Source organism: Anomaloglossus baeobatrachus, chromosome 4, assembly GCF_048569485.1.
Source record: "Anomaloglossus baeobatrachus isolate aAnoBae1 chromosome 4, aAnoBae1.hap1, whole genome shotgun sequence".
NCBI classification, from domain to species: Eukaryota; Metazoa; Chordata; class Amphibia; order Anura; family Aromobatidae; genus Anomaloglossus; species Anomaloglossus baeobatrachus.
The window spans coordinates 102,743,196-102,762,891 of record NC_134356.1 but is presented as its reverse complement, the minus strand read 5'-3'; the positions used below and the strand labels follow the sequence as shown (position 1 = coordinate 102,762,891).

At 44.3% G+C, this 19,696-nt stretch overlaps 1 protein-coding gene across 1 annotated transcript in view; it reads right to left on the bottom strand.

The window, feature by feature from the left end:
• Window positions 1-19,696, bottom strand: part of LOC142303261 (A disintegrin and metalloproteinase with thrombospondin motifs 2-like) — a 646,340-nt gene that overhangs the window by 113,860 nt on the left and 512,784 nt on the right. The gene's annotated exons all lie outside the window — the stretch shown is intronic.

Here is a 19,696-nt window from a genome sequence, read left to right as displayed (position 1 = left end):
CGATTGGTCGCTGGTCATGTGCTTGTGACGTCTTGCTCGGTGATAGGCCAGCATGACGTCACTCCTGTCGTTCTGGCAGCGGATTGGCTCTGGTGTCCTCCATCTTGGATGAGGCACAGAGTCTATATAAGACCCTGACACACGCCGCATGGTGCTCAGTCCTCTTGGTTCATGCATATGAGTAGACGCTCTGTGCGCGTTCCTCTAGGCATTCCTCTGTCTATGCTAGGTGAGCGCTACCGGCAGGGTAGCGTTCTTATACCTTACAGCTTCGGCTGCTGTCCGTATCCTTACCTCTTAGGGGAGCGGACATAGGCAGGTGCCTGAGGCACATGGTCTGGCTGGGCCTTGTGATTCTACTCGTAGGTGGACGTTGCCGCTAGGGTAACGTTCCTTATACTGCGTCTGGCAGTTGTTCGTATCCTCGCACACTAGGGGAGCGAACAGAGGTAGGAGCTTTGTGCGGCTTACGCTGCTGTTCGTCTCTTTTGCACCACTAGAAGAGCGGACCTAGGCAGGTGCCATATCTAGTGGGTCGTGTCCTCGCACACTAGTGGAGCGAACGCAGGTAGGAGCTTTGTGCGGCTTATGCTGCTGTTCGTCTCTTTTGCACCACTAGAAGAGCGGACCTAGGTAGGTGCCATTTCGCACACATTGCCTTTGTCTCTGTGATTATTAACAGAGATCATTCCACACACCCTCCAAGTAAGGGAGGAATTGCTTTACTTACTTATTATATTTACTTACTTATTATATCCATAGTCTGCAGCAAAGTCTTTGCACGGTGGACCCTGACTGTCTGATACTCCTTTCGGTTATTATCAGACAGCCCCCCGTAACAGTTCCTACCTTATAGTGGGCTCATCTGGGGAGGATCAGTGTGGCGTCCAGTGATCGCTACCCTGATGAGGCAATGCCTGCTATTTAAATACGTTTGGCGCCATCGGGATGGAAACCGGAAGTGACGTCGCGCAACTTATCCCGGCCTCCCAGGACGTGTGGAAGTACTCACATCACGTCCGGTCAGGTGATCGGGAGGCGTGCGTCCGAGATTCATTACCCCAGGGCCAACAAACATTGGTTCCTAGATGTAAGAAGTAACACATCATGTGTACGCATGCGCAGTTCTGTGTTGACAAATTACACTGTCAGCATACCACAGCGCCGCTATACGATATAATAGAACTATGTGGACTGAACATGCCAAACGCTCAAATGGGCGGCAACAGAGCGTGACCAATGGAATCTTGCTGTGACAAGCATTGCCAATAGGACAATCAAGGGGGCTTTTTTGAAAATAGAGGGGAAGTTTCTTAAACCAGTGTGGACCATGCCTGGTACAAACAGTAATGGCCCCATGTAAATAACGGATTATAAGAACATTGAACATAGTGATTGCCACCCAATAACGGGTGAATAGTATTAAGTAATATAGGAATAATTTGTTATTGCTTCAGGATGGCACATAGCGGACCTGTGTATGTAATATAATAATATGATATACATGTTGCCAGTATATTCATTACCGCAACTAGTGACCCCTCTTAAGTTTTTGTGGGTCAAATTCTTTGTCAGGAAGGTCTACTACAGACACAGTATTCCTAGAAGTAATGGCTAGGTAACAATTTATTACTGGATAAAGGGCGTAAAGCTTATTGTTTCATTTAGGCCATCAGGATGTACAGAGTCCATCCAAAAAATCCATCTTGCCTCTCTTTTCAACAAAAGAACATCCCAGTCGCCTTTCCTTTCAGGTTCCGGTACCGTTTCTATGGATTTAAACAGGGCACCTTCCAATTTCCCTGCATGATGTTGATTAATATGCCGTGCTATTGGTGTGTCTCTTTGGTTACGAACATCACCAACGTGTTCACCAATACGTACTCGGAATTGTCTCTTGGTTTTGCCAATATAATTTTTTGGACAACCACAGCTAAAGAGATAGATAACGCCTTGGGTCCGACAATTGGCAAAATTTCTGTTAGAATAAGTTCTTCCAGTTTTAGCACTTTGAAAAGTGTTGGAGGGACAAATAAATTTGCAGAACTTACAGGCCCCACAGCGAAAGGTGCCATTACTACGTGACCTAAGCCATGCGCTACCAGACATCTCTGGTGACACATAATGGCTTTTGACCACGCAATCCCTCAGGTTGCGGCCTTTGCGGAAGGTAACAGATGGGTAGGGAAGAATGTTATCCTTCAGGTCTGGGTCTTGTTTTAAAATACCCCAGTATTTTCTGAGGATTTTCATTACTTGGTTGTTTTGATCGTCAAAAGTACCCACTAATCTAGTTATCCCTTTTGTTTCCTTCGATGTCTTACTATTTAACAATTCATGTCTATCCCTAGTTGCTGCAAAGTTAAAAGCCTTATGGACAACATTTCTGGGGTATCCCCTATCGAGAAACCGTTTAGTCAGTTGTCCAGCCTGTCGTCCAAATTCCTGGTTGTCTGAGCAATTCCTACGAATACGTAGGAATTGACCCTTGGGAATACCTCTCTTTAGATTTTCGGGATGGTGACTGTTCCAGTGAAGAAAACTATTGGTGGCACTAGGTTTCCTATACAAAGTGGTCTGCAGAGTACCATCTGCATCCTTTTTAATAAAGATATCCAGAAATGCAAGTTTGTCACCCCCTATTTCAAAAGTGAACTTAAGACCTATTTGGTTCGTATTAAGATCTTCCACAAATTCTCTAAAGGATTGAACACTGCCGTCCCAGATAACCAGTATGTCATCAATATACCTGCCCCAGAAAAAAATCCGGGAGCAGTGGCTACCCCCATCATCTTTGAAGACGACAGTGTTCTCCCACCAGCCCAGGAGCAAGTTGGCATACGTGGGGGCACATGGGCTCCCCATAGCTGTGCCCCTGAGCTGGTGGTAGAATCTAGAATTAAACAAAAAGGCATTTTTGGTAAGGATGAATTGCAGAAGTTCCCCAATAAATCTGTTATGTGCCACCATTTGATTCCCACGCATACTGAGAAAATAATCCACTGCTTCCAACCCCTTATCGTGAGGAATACTCGTATAAAGGGACTCAACATCAATTGAGGTGAGTATCATATTTTTTTCCAGGGTGATGCCCTCTATTTTTGCCAGTAGATCCAGGGTGTCACGTATGTATGACGGCAGGCTGGTGACAAAGGATCTCAATATCTGATCTACATATGTGCTACTGTTCTGAGTTAAAGAGTCAATTCCGGATACAATAGGTCTCCCCTTGATAGGGTTGGTTCCTTTATGTATCTTAGGGATGGCATAGAATGTAGCTAATTTGGGATGGCGCGGTAACAAGAAATCATACTCGTTAGCCGAAATGAGTTTCTTCTGTTTTGCCGTATCTAATATTTGTTTGAGCTGCAAATGGTACTGGGGGGTAGGGTCTCCTGGAAGTCGTTCATACGACCTATGATCTTTTAAGAGTTGGGTACACATGCCCACATAGGTGTCTCGGTCAAGGATCACTATATTTCCCCCTTTGTCTGAGGGTTTGATTACTATATTAGTATTGTTTTCTAGATCACGTATAGCTTCCCTCTCATCTATAGTGACATTAGATATTGTCGCATGCCTTTTGGGATGAATCATTTTTATCTCGTCTGTGACGATATTACAAAACAGATCGAGATTGGCATAGTCACCCAGGGGAGGTGCTTTTTTACTTTTCATTTTTAGGGTGGAAAAAGGACCTTCACCTATATTACATGTGCCCTCATTTTCAAGTTCAATAAGAATGTCAATGTCTTCCAACATCTCCAAGGGTACCCCCAGTTGTTGACTCCTCTTCTTATTCTCCACCGCAAAGTATTTCCTCCATTTCAGCTTTCTTATAAATAAATGGACGTCTTTTACCCAACTGAATGAATCGAATCGTGTGGTGGGTATAAAGGATAACCCAGCTCGAAGTACTTTTTCTTCATTGGTTGAGAGAGTATGCTTTGATAAATTAACTATTTGCAGCTCAAATTCTCGATTAGTGGCGAGAGTGTCTACTTGGGTCTCGGATCCACCCCGCTTCGGAGGTTGTAATGATTGGTTCTGCCTTGTTCTAAAAAAGAGGAGGAAGGTAAGGAGCCAGAGGACGAAGGTGAAGATGCCGATGGTGCGCGTGATCTTACTGCATTCCCATCGTTCTGGAATCTTGTGTTCTGGTAACCATAACCTCCTCCTCGTCTCCAATTTCCCTGACCTCTCCATCGTCTCCTCTGTTGGTATCTATATTCCCCGGGGTGATATGACCTTGAGTCTGTGTCAGATGTTTCGCCGTCAGTTGACGATACCTCTACTACAGGGGTGGTCTTAGTTAGAAAACTGTAAGCCTGTCTGTCTCTGAAGTCTGCCAGGTCCCTGGCAAACCTCTTATGTTTTCTATCTTTTAGTGTGGTACGGTATTTGTCCACTGATGTCTTTAAAGAAAGTTCCCTAGTCTTGAAATCACTCTCAGTTTTAGATTTGAGTGTCTCGTTAATTTGTTCTTGTAATTTCAAAGATGTTCGTTCAAATGTCAATTTCTCCTCATCCCTTAAAAGGGTCATAAAGCGGAGTGAGGATGCAATAGATTCCTCCTCCCACTTTTTGAGGAGCTCAGGGGACTTACACCTATCTGCCGGGACTAATTGGATTCTAAGTCCTCTAGGTACCACCTTTTGCTGTATATAGTTGTCCAACGACTGTACCTCCCACCAGGATTTAATATTGGCTTTATATAATTGATACAGTTGTTCAAATTCAGTTTTAAGTGAGGTCACTTTATTCACAGACTCATCAGCAGATGTTTCAGAGAAGGCCTCTTTTACATCATCAAGCCAAGATTGGTCGCTAATAGGCCCAGACAAAAAACCAGCCATCACCGATTTCTCATAAATTATATACCAAAATAGATAACGTAAAGTAGAAATTATAGCAAAACCGAATTATGACTACTTTAAATAAAATTATTTTATTAATCAAAAATTACTTACAACACATACATTTAAAATAAGAGTATTTGAGAAAGGGAGGAGGTACTTTCCCTTGCCTAACCCTTCCTCAACGACGGGGGTCGGCGTCCTAGGGTAAAGACGCCCCCGTTCTTCGACGGCTTAACCCTACTCGGTCCCTCCCTCAAGGGTAAGAGATATCCCCTAAAAGATGGAATCAACCCCAACACTGGTAACACCAAAGTGAGGAAGAGGTGCTCAGTCCACAGTAGCTAATTTGTCTGTATCACTACTTGGGTGAGTGAGGGTAGGGTCCTGGGATGTCGTCATATATTAGGAGTCCATGTGCTTAGTATAAAGGATAGAAATGAGAGTCACATAGATAGAGACCATAGTATGCTATTGTCAATTATAGACACAGTTCATATGTAATTAGTACAACAAATGCCCATTACGGACATGAATCATATTGGGTATACGAAGGTTCAAGAAATGCCCGACGCGTTTCGCCCTTGTCAATGTTGGGGGCTCATCAGGGGCTTTCCAACATATTCTTGAACGAAGTGTCCACTTTTGAACAATTCTATGATAAAACATAACAAATCTATATTAATGACAATGTCCAATGATCAAACACCGCAACCCACATAGGGACTGAACAACAGTACTAACCAGTAGTGGTACAGGTTGTTCACTTCAGGCGGGAATAAGAAGATAATACACTGTCTACCCAGCTGGTCAATCATGAGGTTAGTCAAGATAACTTGTGCACCTATGTAGATAGACACATTATCAATTACGGCCAAGCCAATATTATATGTGATGCCACAGGCATGCATGTTGCAGACAGTACCTTATCAAAATGCAGGTGCCTGTCTCACACTGTTAAAGCATTTATGCAGTCACAACCGGACCCTGATAAAAGGTTAAAACAAGGTTTTGTATACTGCATTAGGCTTTCTAAGGCACACATGGATTCAAAGCCTCAGTATAAATACCTGGAATGTCAGATCCATCATAGAATATACGCTATGTGCTCAGGATAAGGACTGTGGCAGACGGCTGAATACCTCTAGTCCGCAATATTGCCAGTTCCACTGCATAAGATATACAATAGTGTAGGGAACTCCAATTAATCTCAAGACAGAGAAAACCTGCTCAACATATCATAATATTTGCAAACATGCAGCGGTACCTTAAATGTGTCAGTCAGAATAATTGTCCTCCACTGGTCACCAATGTTGCCGACAGCCTTAATAGGCTTATACCGTCACCCATATCATGATGATTACCCAGAAAGGTCCCTGCATTGGAGAGGGGGGTATTTAAACAATAAGTCTTACTATACATCCCTCCTCGTTCCTATACACAACGGGACACATACCTATTAGCTGTCTCACCGTGTAGTCAGGAGTCACCGTAATAGATGAAAGCCAATCTACAAACAAATATATATATACATGTCAGCCTCCATTCAGCACATGTAGCTTCAGTTACTGGTCAGAGGATGCAGCGTTCCTACCTTATAGTGGGCCCATCTGGGGAGGATCAGTGTGGCGTCCAGTGATCGCTACCCTGATGAGGCAATGCCTGCTATTTAAATACGTTTGGCGCCATCGGGACGGAAACCGGAAGTGACGTCGCGCAACTTATCCCGGCCTCCCAGGACGTGTGGAAGTACTCACATCACGTCCGGTCAGGTGATCGGGAGGCGTGCGTCCGAGATTCATTACCTCAGGGCCAACAAACATTGGTTCCTAGATGTAAGAAGTAACACATCATGTGTACGCATGCGCAGTTCTGTGTTGACAAATTACACTGTCAGCATACCACAGCGCCGCTATACGATATAATAGAACTATGTGGACTGAACATGCCAAACGCTCAAATGGGCGGCAACAGAGCGTGACCAATGGAATCTTGCTGTGACAAGCATTGCCAATAGGACAATCAAGGGGGCTTTTTTGAAAATAGAGGGGAAGTTTCTTAAACCAGTGTGGACCATGCCTGGTACAAACAGTAATGGCCCCATGTAAATAACGGATTATAAGAACATTGAACATAGTGATTGCCACCCAATAACGGGTGAATAGTATTAAGTAATATAGGAATAATTTGTTATTGCTTCAGGATGGCACATAGCGGACCTGTGTATGTAATATAATAATATGATATACATGTTGCCAGTATATTCATTACCGCAACTAGTGACCCCTCTTAAGTTTTTGTGGGTCAAATTCTTTGTCAGGAAGGTCTACTACAGACACAGTATTCCTAGAAGTAATGGCTAGGTAACAATTTATTACTGGATAAAGGGCGTAAAGCTTATTGTTTCATTTAGGCCATCAGGATGTACAGAGTCCATCCAAAAAATCCATCTTGCCTCTCTTTTCAACAAAAGAACATCCCAGTCGCCTTTCCTTTCAGGTTCCGGTACCGTTTCTATGGATTTAAACAGGGCACCTTCCAATTTCCCTGCATAATGTTGATTAATATGCCGTGCTATTGGTGTGTCTCTTTGGTTACGAACATCACCAACGTGTTCACCAATACGTACTCGGAATTGTCTCTTGGTTTTGCCAATATAATTTTTTGGACAACCACAGCTAAAGAGATAGATAACGCCTTGGGTCCGACAATTGGCAAAATTTCTGTTAGAATAAGTTCTTCCAGTTTTAGCACTTTGAAAAGTGTTGGAGGGACAAATAAATTTGCAGAACTTACAGGCCCCACAACGAAAGGTGCCATTACTACGTGACCTAAGCCATGCGCTACCAGACATCTCTGGTGACACATAATGGCTTTTGACCACGCAATCCCTCAGGTTGCGGCCTTTGCGGAAGGTAACAGATGGGTAGGGAAGAATGTTATCCTTCAGGTCTGGGTCTTGTTTTAAAATACCCCAGTATTTTCTGAGGATTTTCATTACTTGGTTGTTTTGATCGTCAAAAGTACCCACTAATCTAGTTATCCCTTTTGTTTCCTTCGATGTCTTACTATTTAACAATTCATGTCTATCCCTAGTTGCTGCAAAGTTAAAAGCCTTATGGACAACATTTCTGGGGTATCCCCTATCGAGAAACCGTTTAGTCAGTTGTCCAGCCTGTCGTCCAAATTCCTGGTTGTCTGAGCAATTCCTACGAATACGTAGGAATTGACCCTTGGGAATACCTCTCTTTAGATTTTCGGGATGGTGACTGTCCCAGTGAAGAAAACTATTGGTGGCACTAGGTTTCCTATACAAAGTGGTCTGCAGAGTACCATCCGCATCCTTTTTAATAAAGATATCCAGAAATGCAAGTTTGTCACCCCCTATTTCAAAAGTGAACTTAAGACCTATTTGGTTCGTATTAAGATCTTCCACAAATTCTCTAAAGGATTGAACACTGCCGTCCCAGATAACCAGTATGTCATCAATATACCTGCCCCAGAAAAAAATCCGGGAGCAGTGGCTACCCCCATCATCTTTGAAGACGACAGTGTTCTCCCACCAGCCCAGGAGCAAGTTGGCATACGTGGGGGCACATGGGCTCCCCATAGCTGTGCCCCTGAGCTGGTGGTAGAATCTAGAATTAAACAAAAAGGCATTTTTGGTAAGGATGAATTGCAGAAGTTCCCCAATAAATCTGTTATGTGCCACCATTTGATTCCCACGCATACTGAGAAAATAATCCACTGCTTCCAACCCCTTATCGTGAGGAATACTCGTATAAAGGGACTCAACATCAATTGAGGTGAGTATCATATTTTTTTCCAGGGTGATGCCCTCTATTTTTGCCAGTAGATCCAGGGTGTCACGTATGTATGACGGCAGGCTGGTGACAAAGGATCTCAATATCTGATCTACATATGTGCTACTGTTCTGAGTTAAAGAGTCAATTCCGGATACAATAGGTCTCCCCTTGATAGGGTTGGTTCCTTTATGTATCTTAGGGATGGCATAGAATGTAGCTAATTTGGGATGGCGCGGTAACAAGAAATCATACTCGTTAGCCGAAATGAGTTTCTTCTGTTTTGCCGTATCTAATATTTGTTTGAGCTGCAAATGGTACTGGGGGGTAGGGTCTCCTGGAAGTCGTTCATACGACCTATGATCTTTTAAGAGTTGGGTACACATGCCCACATAGGTGTCTCGGTCAAGGATCACTATATTTCCCCCTTTGTCTGAGGGTTTGATTACTATATTAGTATTGTTTTCTAGATCACGTATAGCTTCCCTCTCATCTATAGTGACATTAGATATTGTCGCATGCCTTTTGGGATGAATCATTTTTATCTCGTCTGTGACGATATTACAAAACAGATCGAGATTGGCATAGTCACCCAGGGGAGGTGCTTTTTTACTTTTCATTTTTAGGGTGGAAAAAGGACCTTCACCTATATTACATGTGCCCTCATTTTCAAGTTCAATAAGAATGTCAATGTCTTCCAACATCTCCAAGGGTACCCCCAGTTGTTGACTCCTCTTCTTATTCTCCACCGCAAAGTATTTCCTCCATTTCAGCTTTCTTATAAATAAATGGACGTCTTTTACCCAACTGAATGAATCGAATCGTGTGGTGGGTATAAAGGATAACCCTGCTCGAAGTACTTTTTCTTCATTGGTTGAGAGAGTATGCTTTGATAAATTAACTATTTGCAGCTCAAATTCTCGATTAGTGGCGAGAGTGTCTACTTGGGTCTCGGATCCACCCCGCTTCGGAGGTTGTAATGATTGGTTCTGCCTTGTTCTAAAAAAGAGGAGGAAGGTAAGGAGCCAGAGGACGAAGGTGAAGATGCCGATGGTGCGCGTGATCTTACTGCATTCCCATCGTTCTGGAATCTTGTGTTCTGGTAACCATAACCTCCTCCTCGTCTCCAATTTCCCTGACCTCTCCATCGTCTCCTCTGTTGGTATCTATATTCCCCGGGGTGATATGACCTTGAGTCTGTGTCAGATGTTTCGCCGTCAGTTGACGATACCTCTACTACAGGGGTGGTCTTAGTTAGAAAACTGTAAGCCTGTCTGTCTCTGAAGTCTGCCAGGTCCCTGGCAAACCTCTTATGTTTTCTATCTTTTAGTGTGGTACGGTATTTGTCCACTGATGTCTTTAAAGAAAGTTCCCTAGTCTTGAAATCACTCTCAGTTTTAGATTTGAGTGTCTCGTTAATTTGTTCTTGTAATTTCAAAGATGTTCGTTCAAATGTCAATTTCTCCTCATCCCTTAAAAGGGTCATAAAGCGGAGTGAGGATGCAATAGATTCCTCCTCCCACTTTTTGAGGAGCTCAGGGGACTTACACCTATCTGCCGGGACTAATTGGATTCTAAGTCCTCTAGGTACCACCTTTTGCTGTATATAGTTGTCCAACGACTGTACCTCCCACCAGGATTTAATATTGGCTTTATATAATTGATACAGTTGTTCAAATTTAGTTTTAAGTGAGGTCACTTTATTCACAGACTCATCAGCAGATGTTTCAGAGAAGGCCTCTTTTACATCATCAAGCCAAGATTGGTCGCTAATAGGCCCAGACAAAAAACCAGCCATCACCGATTTCTCATAAATTATATACCAAAATAGATAACGTAAAGTAGAAATTATAGCAAAACCGAATTATGACTACTTTAAATAAAATTATTTTATTAATCAAAAATTACTTACAACACATACATTTAAAATAAGAGTATTTGAGAAAGGGAGGAGGTACTTTCCCTTGCCTAACCCTTCCTCAACGACGGGGGTCGGCGTCCTAGGGTAAAGACGCCCCCGTTCTTCGACGGCTTAACCCTACTCGGTCCCTCCCTCAAGGGTAAGAGATATCCCCTAAAAGATGGAATCAACCCCAACACTGGTAACACCAAAGTGAGGAAGAGGTGCTCAGTCCACAGTAGCTAATTTGTCTGTATCACTACTTGGGTGAGTGAGGGTAGGGTCCTGGGATGTCGTCATATATTAGGAGTCCATGTGCTCAGTATAAAGGATAGAAATGAGAGTCACATAGATAGAGACCATAGTATGCTATTGTCAATTATAGACACAGTTCATATGTAATTAGTACAACAAATGCCCATTACGGACATGAATCATATTGGGTATACGAAGGTTCAAGAAATGCCCGACGCGTTTCGCCCTTGTCAATGTTGGGGGCTCATCAGGGGCTTTCCAACATATTCTTGAACGAAGTGTCCACTTTTGAACAATTCTATGATAAAACATAACAAATCTATATTAATGACAATGTCCAATGATCAAACACCGCAACCCACATAGGGACTGAACAACAGTACTAACCAGTAGTGGTACAGGTTGTTCACTTCAGGCGGGAATAAGAAGATAATACACTGTCTACCCAGCTGGTCAATCATGAGGTTAGTCAAGATAACTTGTGCACCTATGTAGATAGACACATTATCAATTACGGCCAAGCCAATATTATATGTGATGCCACAGGCATGCATGTTGCAGACAGTACCTTATCAAAATGCAGGTGCCTGTCTCACACTGTTAAAGCATTTATGCAGTCACAACCGGACCCTGATAAAAGGTTAAAACAAGGTTTTGTATACTGCATTAGGCTTTCTAAGGCACACATGGATTCAAAGCCTCAGTATAAATACCTGGAATGTCAGATCCATCATAGAATATACGCTATGTGCTCAGGATAAGGACTGTGGCAGACGGCTGAATACCTCTAGTCCGCAATATTGCCAGTTCCACTGCATAAGATATACAATAGTGTAGGGAACTCCAATTAATCTCAAGACAGAGAAAACCTGCTCAACATATCATAATATTTGCAAACATGCAGCGGTACCTTAAATGTGTCAGTCAGAATAATTGTCCTCCACTGGTCACCAATGTTGCCGACAGCCTTAATAGGCTTATACCATCACCCATATCATGATGATTACCCAGAAAGGTCCCTGCATTGGAGAGGGGGGTATTTAAACAATAAGTCTTACTATACATCCCTCCTCGTTCCTATACACAACGGGACACATACCTATTAGCTGTCTCCCCGTGTAGTCAGGAGTCACCGTAATAGATGAAAGCCAATCTACAAACAAATATATATATACATGTCAGCCTCCATTCAGCACATGTAGCTTCAGTTACTGGTCAGAGGATGCAGCGTTCCTACCTTATAGTGGGCCCATCTGGGGAGGATCAGTGTGGCGTCCAGTGATCGCTACCCTGATGAGGCAATGCCTGCTATTTAATTACGTTTGGCGCCATCGGGACGGAAACCGGAAGTGACGTCGCGCAACTTATCCCGGCCTCCCAGGACGTGTGGAAGTACTCACATCACGTCCGGTCAGGTGATCGGGAGGCGTGCGTCCGAGATTCATTACCCCAGGGCCAACAAACATTGGTTCCTAGATGTAAGAAGTAACACATCATGTGTACGCATGCGCAGTTCTGTGTTGACAAATTACACTGTCAGCATACCACAGCGCCGCTATACGATAGGCATTGCCTCATCAGGGTAGCGATCACTGGACGCCACACTGATCCTCCCCAGATGGGCCCACTATAAGGTAGGAACGCTGCATCCTCTGACCAGTAACTGAAGCTACATGTGCTGAATGGAGGCTGACATGTATATATATATTTGTTTGTAGATTGGCTTTCATCTATTACGGTGACTCCTGACTACACGGGGAGACAGCTAATAGGTATGTGTCCCGTTGTGTATAGGAACGAGGAGGGATGTATAGTAAGACTTATTGTTTAAATACCCCCCTCTCCAATGCAGGGACCTTTCTGGGTAATCATCATGATATGGGTGACGGTATAAGCCTATTAAGGCTGTCGGCAACATTGGTGACCAGTGGAGGACAATTATTCTGACTGACACATTTAAGGTACCGCTGCATGTTTGCAAATATTATGATATGTTGAGCAGGTTTTCTCTGTCTTGAGATTAATTGGAGTTCCCTACACTATTGTATATCTTATGCAGTGGAACTGGCAATATTGCGGACTAGAGGTATTCAGCCGTCTGCCACAGTCCTTATCCTGAGCACATAGCGTATATTCTATGATGGATCTGACATTCCAGGTATTTATACTGAGGCTTTGAATCCATGTGTGCCTTAGAAAGCCTAATGCAGTATACAAAACCTTGTTTTAACCTTTTATCAGGGTCCGGTTGTGACTGCATAAATGCTTTAACAGTGTGAGACAGGCACCTGCATTTTGATAAGGTACTGTCTGCAACATGCATGCCTGTGGCATCACATATAATATTGGCTTGGCCGTAATTGATAATGTGTCTATCTACATAGGTGCACAAGTTATCTTGACTAACCTCATGATTGACCAGCTGGGTAGACAGTGTATTATCTTCTTATTCCCGCCTGAAGTGAACAACCTGTACCACTACTGGTTAGTACTGTTGTTCAGTCCCTATGTGGGTTGCGGTGTTTGATCATTGGACATTGTCATTAATATAGATTTGTTATGTTTTATCATAGAATTGTTCAAAAGTGGACACTTCGTTCAAGAATATGTTGGAAAGCCCCTGATGAGCCCCCAACATTGACAAGGGCGAAACGCGTCGGGCATTTCTTGAACCTTCGTATACCCAATATGATTCATGTCCGTAATGGGCATTTGTTGTACTAATTACATATGAACTGTGTCTATAATTGACAATAGCATACTATGGTCTCTATCTATGTGACTCTCATTTCTATCCTTTATACTGAGCACATGGACTCCTAATATATGACGACATCCCAGGACCCTACCCTCACTCACCCAAGTAGTGATACAGACAAATTAGCTACTGTGGACTGAGCACCTCTTCCTCACTTTGGTGTTACCAGTGTTGGGGTTGATTCCATCTTTTAGGGGATATCTCTTACCCTTGAGGGAGGGACCGAGTAGGGTTAAGCCGTCGAAGAACGGGGGCGTCTTTACCCTAGGACGCCGACCCCCGTCGTTGAGGAAGGGTTAGGCAAGGGAAAGTACCTCCTCCCTTTCTCAAATACTCTTATTTTAAATGTATGTGTTGTAAGTAATTTTTGATTAATAAAATAATTTTATTTAAAGTAGTCATAATTCGGTTTTGCTGTAGTTCATAGATAACCAGTGTGAAAGTTTTATTGTCCTCTGATTGGGGTCTGGTCCAGGCTGTGATGCCCCCGGATGCTCTGAGGAACACATTTTTTAATTGATGTAAAAAGACATAAATCCATGTGACACATTCATTCCTGCTCTGAATGTGTCAAAGGTCATCATAAGTGTGTATTCCCAGACTCTCCTGTCTCTTTGGGACTTGAAATTTCCTTTCAATACCAGCAATTTCATGTCTATGATGCTGTGGTCTGGGTTACAAAAATATTTGGCCACAGGTAGATCCATCCATTTTGTGTTATACTGAGCCTGATGAAGAGACCTGCATAGTCTCGAAAGCTTGCTATTATTACCATATTTTCAGTTAGTCATTAAAAGGTATCAACCACTGAGGACTCTCAGTTCTTTTAAACAAACTTTTTTTTTTTTTATCTCTACTGGCTAACACAGGACAAAGATATATTCTACCTGTTGGACAATTGTAAGAGATAATCCGATGCAGGAGTACAAGAGACAAGCAAAAAAGAGTTGTCACTCAATGAGGGCTAAATTTTGTAGTGCAATTTCTGTAACTGTTTATAATTCCTAATAGTGTTTAGACAGGTTAATTACTCAAATTGTTGCTAAGTTTTCTCTAAATAAGTATCAGAAAATTAGCATAACAAAATATTCTGCATCTTTATATTAGCAAATAGAATAATGTTTCAAAGTACTGAAACTTCTAAGCATTAATTGTATGTAGAAGTAAAAGGAAAAGTCTTTGATATCATAGAAGCAAGAGCCAAATAAAAATTTTAATTGCCAGATTTTATTTCAGGAGGTAAAAATCATTAAGAAATGGCTCATTTCATAACCGAACCTGAAAACTTGTGAAAATATGTAGAATAGTATAACTAAGGAAAAAAAAGCTCAGAATTCCCTCTGAGACATCATAGTAATTAGTGTTTTCCCATCAGCTCAGAATCAATAGTAAATTAAAATATAGAGCCTGCAGAGTGGAAAACTGAAGAAACTGCAGGATGCAAGTAAGGAAATAGCCTCCAATAGTGTAATTCTTATATATATATATATATATATATATATATATATATATATACAGTGCCTACAAGTAGTATTCAACCCCCTACAGATTTAAGCAGGTTTACACATTCGGAATTAACTTGGCATTGTGACATTTGGACTGTAGATCAGCCTGGAAGTGTGAAATGCACTGCAGCAAAAAAGAATGTTATTTTTTTTTTTTTAAATTGTGAACAGTTTATTCAGAGGGTCATTTATTATTCAACCCCTCAATCCACCAGAATTCTGTTTGGTTCCCCTAAAGTATTAAGAAGTATTTCAGGCACAAAGAACAATGAGCTTCACATGTTTGGATTAATTATCTCTTTTTCCAGCCTTTTCTGACTAATTAAGACCCTCCCCAAACTTGTGAACAGCACTCATACTTGGTCAACATGGGAAAGACAAAGGAGCATTCCAAGGCCATCAGAGACAAGATCGTGGAGGGTCACAAGGCTGGCAAGGGGTACAAAACCCTTTCCAAGGAGTTGGGCCTACCTGTCTCCACTGTTGAGAGCATCATCCGGAAGTGGAAGGCTTATGGAACTACTGTTAGCCTTCCACGGCCTGGACAGCCTTTGAAAGTTTCCACCCGTGCCGAGGCCAGGCTTGTCCGAAGAATCAAGGCTAACCCAAGGACAACAAGGAAGGAGCTCCGGGAAGATCTCATGGCAGTGGGGACATTGGTTTCAGTCAATACCATAAGTAACGTACTCCACCGCAATGGTCTCCGTTCCAGACGAGCCCGTAAGGTACCTTTACTTTCAAAGCGTCATGTCAAGGCTCGTCTACAGTTTGCTCATGATCACTTGGAGGACTCTGAAACAGACTGGTTCAAGGTTCTCTGGTCTGATGAGACCAAGATCGAGATCTTTGGTGTCAACCACACACGTGATGTTTGGAGACTGGATGGCACTGCATACGACCCCAAGAATACCATCCCACCAGTCAAGCATGGTGGTGGCAGCATCATGCTGTGGGGCTGTTTCTCAGCCAAGGGGCCTGGCCATCTGGTCCGCATCCATGGGAAGATGGATAGCATGGCCTACCTGGAGATTTTGGCCAAGAACCTCCGCTCCTCCATCAAGGATCTTAAGATGGGTCGTCATTTCATCTCCCAACAAGACAACAACCCAAAGCACACAGCCAAGAAAACCAAGGCCTGGTTCAAGAGGGAAAAAAATCAAGGTGTTGCAGTGGCCTAGTCAGTCTCCTGACCTTAACCCAATTGAAAACTTGTGGAAGGAGCTCAAGATTAAAGTCCACATGAGACACCCAAAGAACCTAGATAACTTGGAGAAGATCTGCATGGAGGAGTGGGCCAAGATAACTCCAGAGACCTGTGCCGGCCTGATCAGGTCTTATAAAAGACGATTATTAGCTGTAATTGCAAACAAGGGTTATTCCACAAAATATTAAACCTTGGGGTTGAATAATAATTGACCCACACTTTTATGTTGAAAATTTATTAAAATTTAACTGAGCAACATAACTTGTTGGTTTGTAAGATTTATGCATCTGTTAATAAATCCTGCTCTTGTTTGAAGTTTGCAGGCTCTAACTTATTTGCATCTTATCAAACCTGCTAAATCTGCAGGGGGTTGAATACTACTTGTAGGCACTGTATATGCACCACAGCTTAAAAAAAGTACTGAAAATTATAATTATTGTCTAAGGCACATTTTTTAGCATCTTTATTTAAATAACTATTAACTTTATAGGATTTGTATGCAGGTTCGGTTAAGGAGGTTTATCAATCTACAATACTAAAAAAAAATTGAAACATACCTCAATGACCCCCACCACTCTGCTTCCAGCACTGCCTGGGTTTCCAATGCAATCTCCATCCTTCCTCTTCTGGCTGGCTGCGGCAGTGTCCAACATAGCACCGATGGCTGCAGCAGTCACATGCCCACCCAGTCAGGAGACCAGGACAGTACTGGAAAAGGAGCAGTGGGGATTGGTAAGGTGAGTGTAAGTGTAATTTAGTTATTCTTATTTTATTTCACAGCCTCCTGTATGAGTTTTTAAAAATTTATGGGTTGAAAACCCATTTAAGGCTGTATTCATATAACAGCTTTTATGATTGCTTGTGTAGCATAAAGTGAAAATTAAATATTCAGTTTGAGGACCCATTCATTTGGATGGGCAAAAAAAATGTTGACTGCACAGCTTTTATTTCCTTCCTCAAAACAGTAGATGGAACCAGCATTTCCATTTTTATTAACATTAAAGTTGTAGTCGGAAGGCAAAGTAATTTTTCATCTAAGTCCTTATAAATTTAATACCATAAGCTAAACTAATTTCTAATATACTTACATTAAAAATTACTAAGATACTCAAATGAAGTGGTATCAGGGGGCTGAGGCTGTGGTCACTGCCACAGCCTCTGCCCCCTCCCTGAAACAAAGCGTCATTTGTGACACTCAATTCAGGGGCTGAGTTACTCACAGTATTATGTGAACTGTGCGATGTGCAACATGACAGTGCACTCTGTTGTCAGCTCAGATCAGCAGTAACAAGCCAGCACCAGAGCAGTGAAAGTTTACCCAGTGTGCAGAGACCAGTGTGAGATCATTTGCAGGGCCAGTGCTGGTCGCTGCACACTGGGTTTTCTAGTACTATTTTGTTGCTGCTTCATTACTGCTGATCTGTAAAACAAAAGAGCGAGCTGCCATTGTGCACATCACACAATGCACATCACACAATGCACAGTGACTAGCCCAGCCCCTGAAATAAGCATAAATGATGACACTTCATTTCAGGTAGGAGCCAGAGGCTGTTTCAGCAACTGCAACCTCTGCTCTCTGATGACACTTTGTTTGAATATCCTTGCATGCACCGGGATTCTCAAAGAAAACATCACCAGAGAGGAAGTAAAGAAAAAATATACAATAGCAGTTAGATAGTGTAGTTTTGGAATGGTGGGAAATTTTTTTTAATGCAAGTATATTAGAAATTAGTTTAGATTATTGCACTTAACAGAAAGCGATTTGGATAAAAAATGTAGGCATTTGGACCACCCCATTAAAGTCTGTGGAAAATAGATCATAATGAATGGTCATCTATTATGTCATCCGTTTAACTCAGGGGTGGGGAACCCCCGGCCCGCGGGCCGTATACGGCCCGCCATGCTCTTTTATGCGGCCCCCGGGCTGATTCCCGGGGGCGGCAGTGCTCGAGCTGCCACCGCCATCTTGTGGGCCGCCGGCCCTTTAAATCCGCACATGTGCTGCTGTGCTTACCAATGCGTTCTCCCGCTGGCCAGTGCCAGCGAGAGAGGACTTACTTTTTGGGCGGGTTTAGTGCTCTGCAGTGCCCGCCCTCTGAGCTGCATGCCCGACCCCGGCCCTCTGAGCTGCGTGCCCGCCCACCGGCCCTCTGAGCTGCGTGCCCGCCCCCCGGCCCTCGGAGCTGCGTGTCTGGTGCCTGCCTGCTCTCTGATGCTGTGAGTCCGGCGCTGCTGTGTGTCAAGCGCCAGCCCTCTGCTGCTGTGTGCCCTTTCCAGTGCTTTGTGGTCCCCCTCCCCTCCGTGCTGTGTGCCCCCCAATGCTGTGTATCACCCCAGATTTATGTGTCCCTCCCCCCCCACTGATGTCAGGGCTCCGCAAGTGATTTCTCTTCCCCCCCAGTGGTGCCTGCGCCCCAGCCCCTCTTGTGTGGTGCCTGCGCCCCAGCCCCTCTTGTGTGGTGCCTGAGCCCCAGCCCCTCTTGTGTGGTGCCTGCGCCCCAGCCCCTCTTGTGTTGTGCCTGCGTCCCAGCCCCTCTTGTGTGGTGCCTGCGCCCCAGCCCCTCTTGTGTGGTGCCTGCGCCCCAGCCCCTCTTGTGTGGTGCCTGCGCCCCAGCCCCTCTTGTGTGGTGCCTACGCCCCAGCCCCTCTTGTGTGGAGCCTGCGCCCCAGCCCCTTTTGTGTGGAGCCTGCGCCCCAGCCCCTCTTGTGTGGTGCCTGCGCCCCAGCCCCTCTTGTGTGGTGCCTGAGCCCCAGCCCCTCTTGTGTGGTGCCTACGCCCCAGCCCCTCTTGTGTGGTGCCTGCGCCCCAGCCCCTCTTGTGTTGTGCCTGCGCCCCAGCCCCTCTTGTGTGGTGCCTGCGCCCCAGCCCCTCTTGTGTGGTGCCTGCACCCCAGCCCCTCTTGTGTGGTGCCTACGCCCCAGCCCCTCTTGTGTGGAGCCTGCGCCCCAGCCCCTCTTGTGTGGAGCCTGCGCCCCAGCCCCTCTTGTGGTGCCTGCGCCCCAGCCCCTCTTGTGGCGCCTGCGCCCCAGCCCCTCTTGTGTGGTGCCTGCACCCCAGCCCCTCTTGTGTGGTGCCTGCGCCTCAGCCCCTCTTGTGGCGCCTGTGCCCCAGCCCCTCTTGTGGCGCCTCCGCCCCAGCCCCTCTTGTGATGTGCATGTCCCCAGTCCCTCTTGTGATGTGCATGCCCCCAGCCCCTCTTGTGATGTGCATGTCCCCAGCCCCTCTTGTGATGTGCATGTCCTCAGCGTCTCCTGTGACTTATACATCACAGGAGGGGCGGGGGGCATATACATCACAGGAGGGGCGGGGGGCATATACATCACAGGAGGGGCTGGGGGCACATACATCACAAGAGGGGCTGGTGGCATATACATCACAAGAGGAGCTGGGGGCCCATACATCACAGGAGGGATG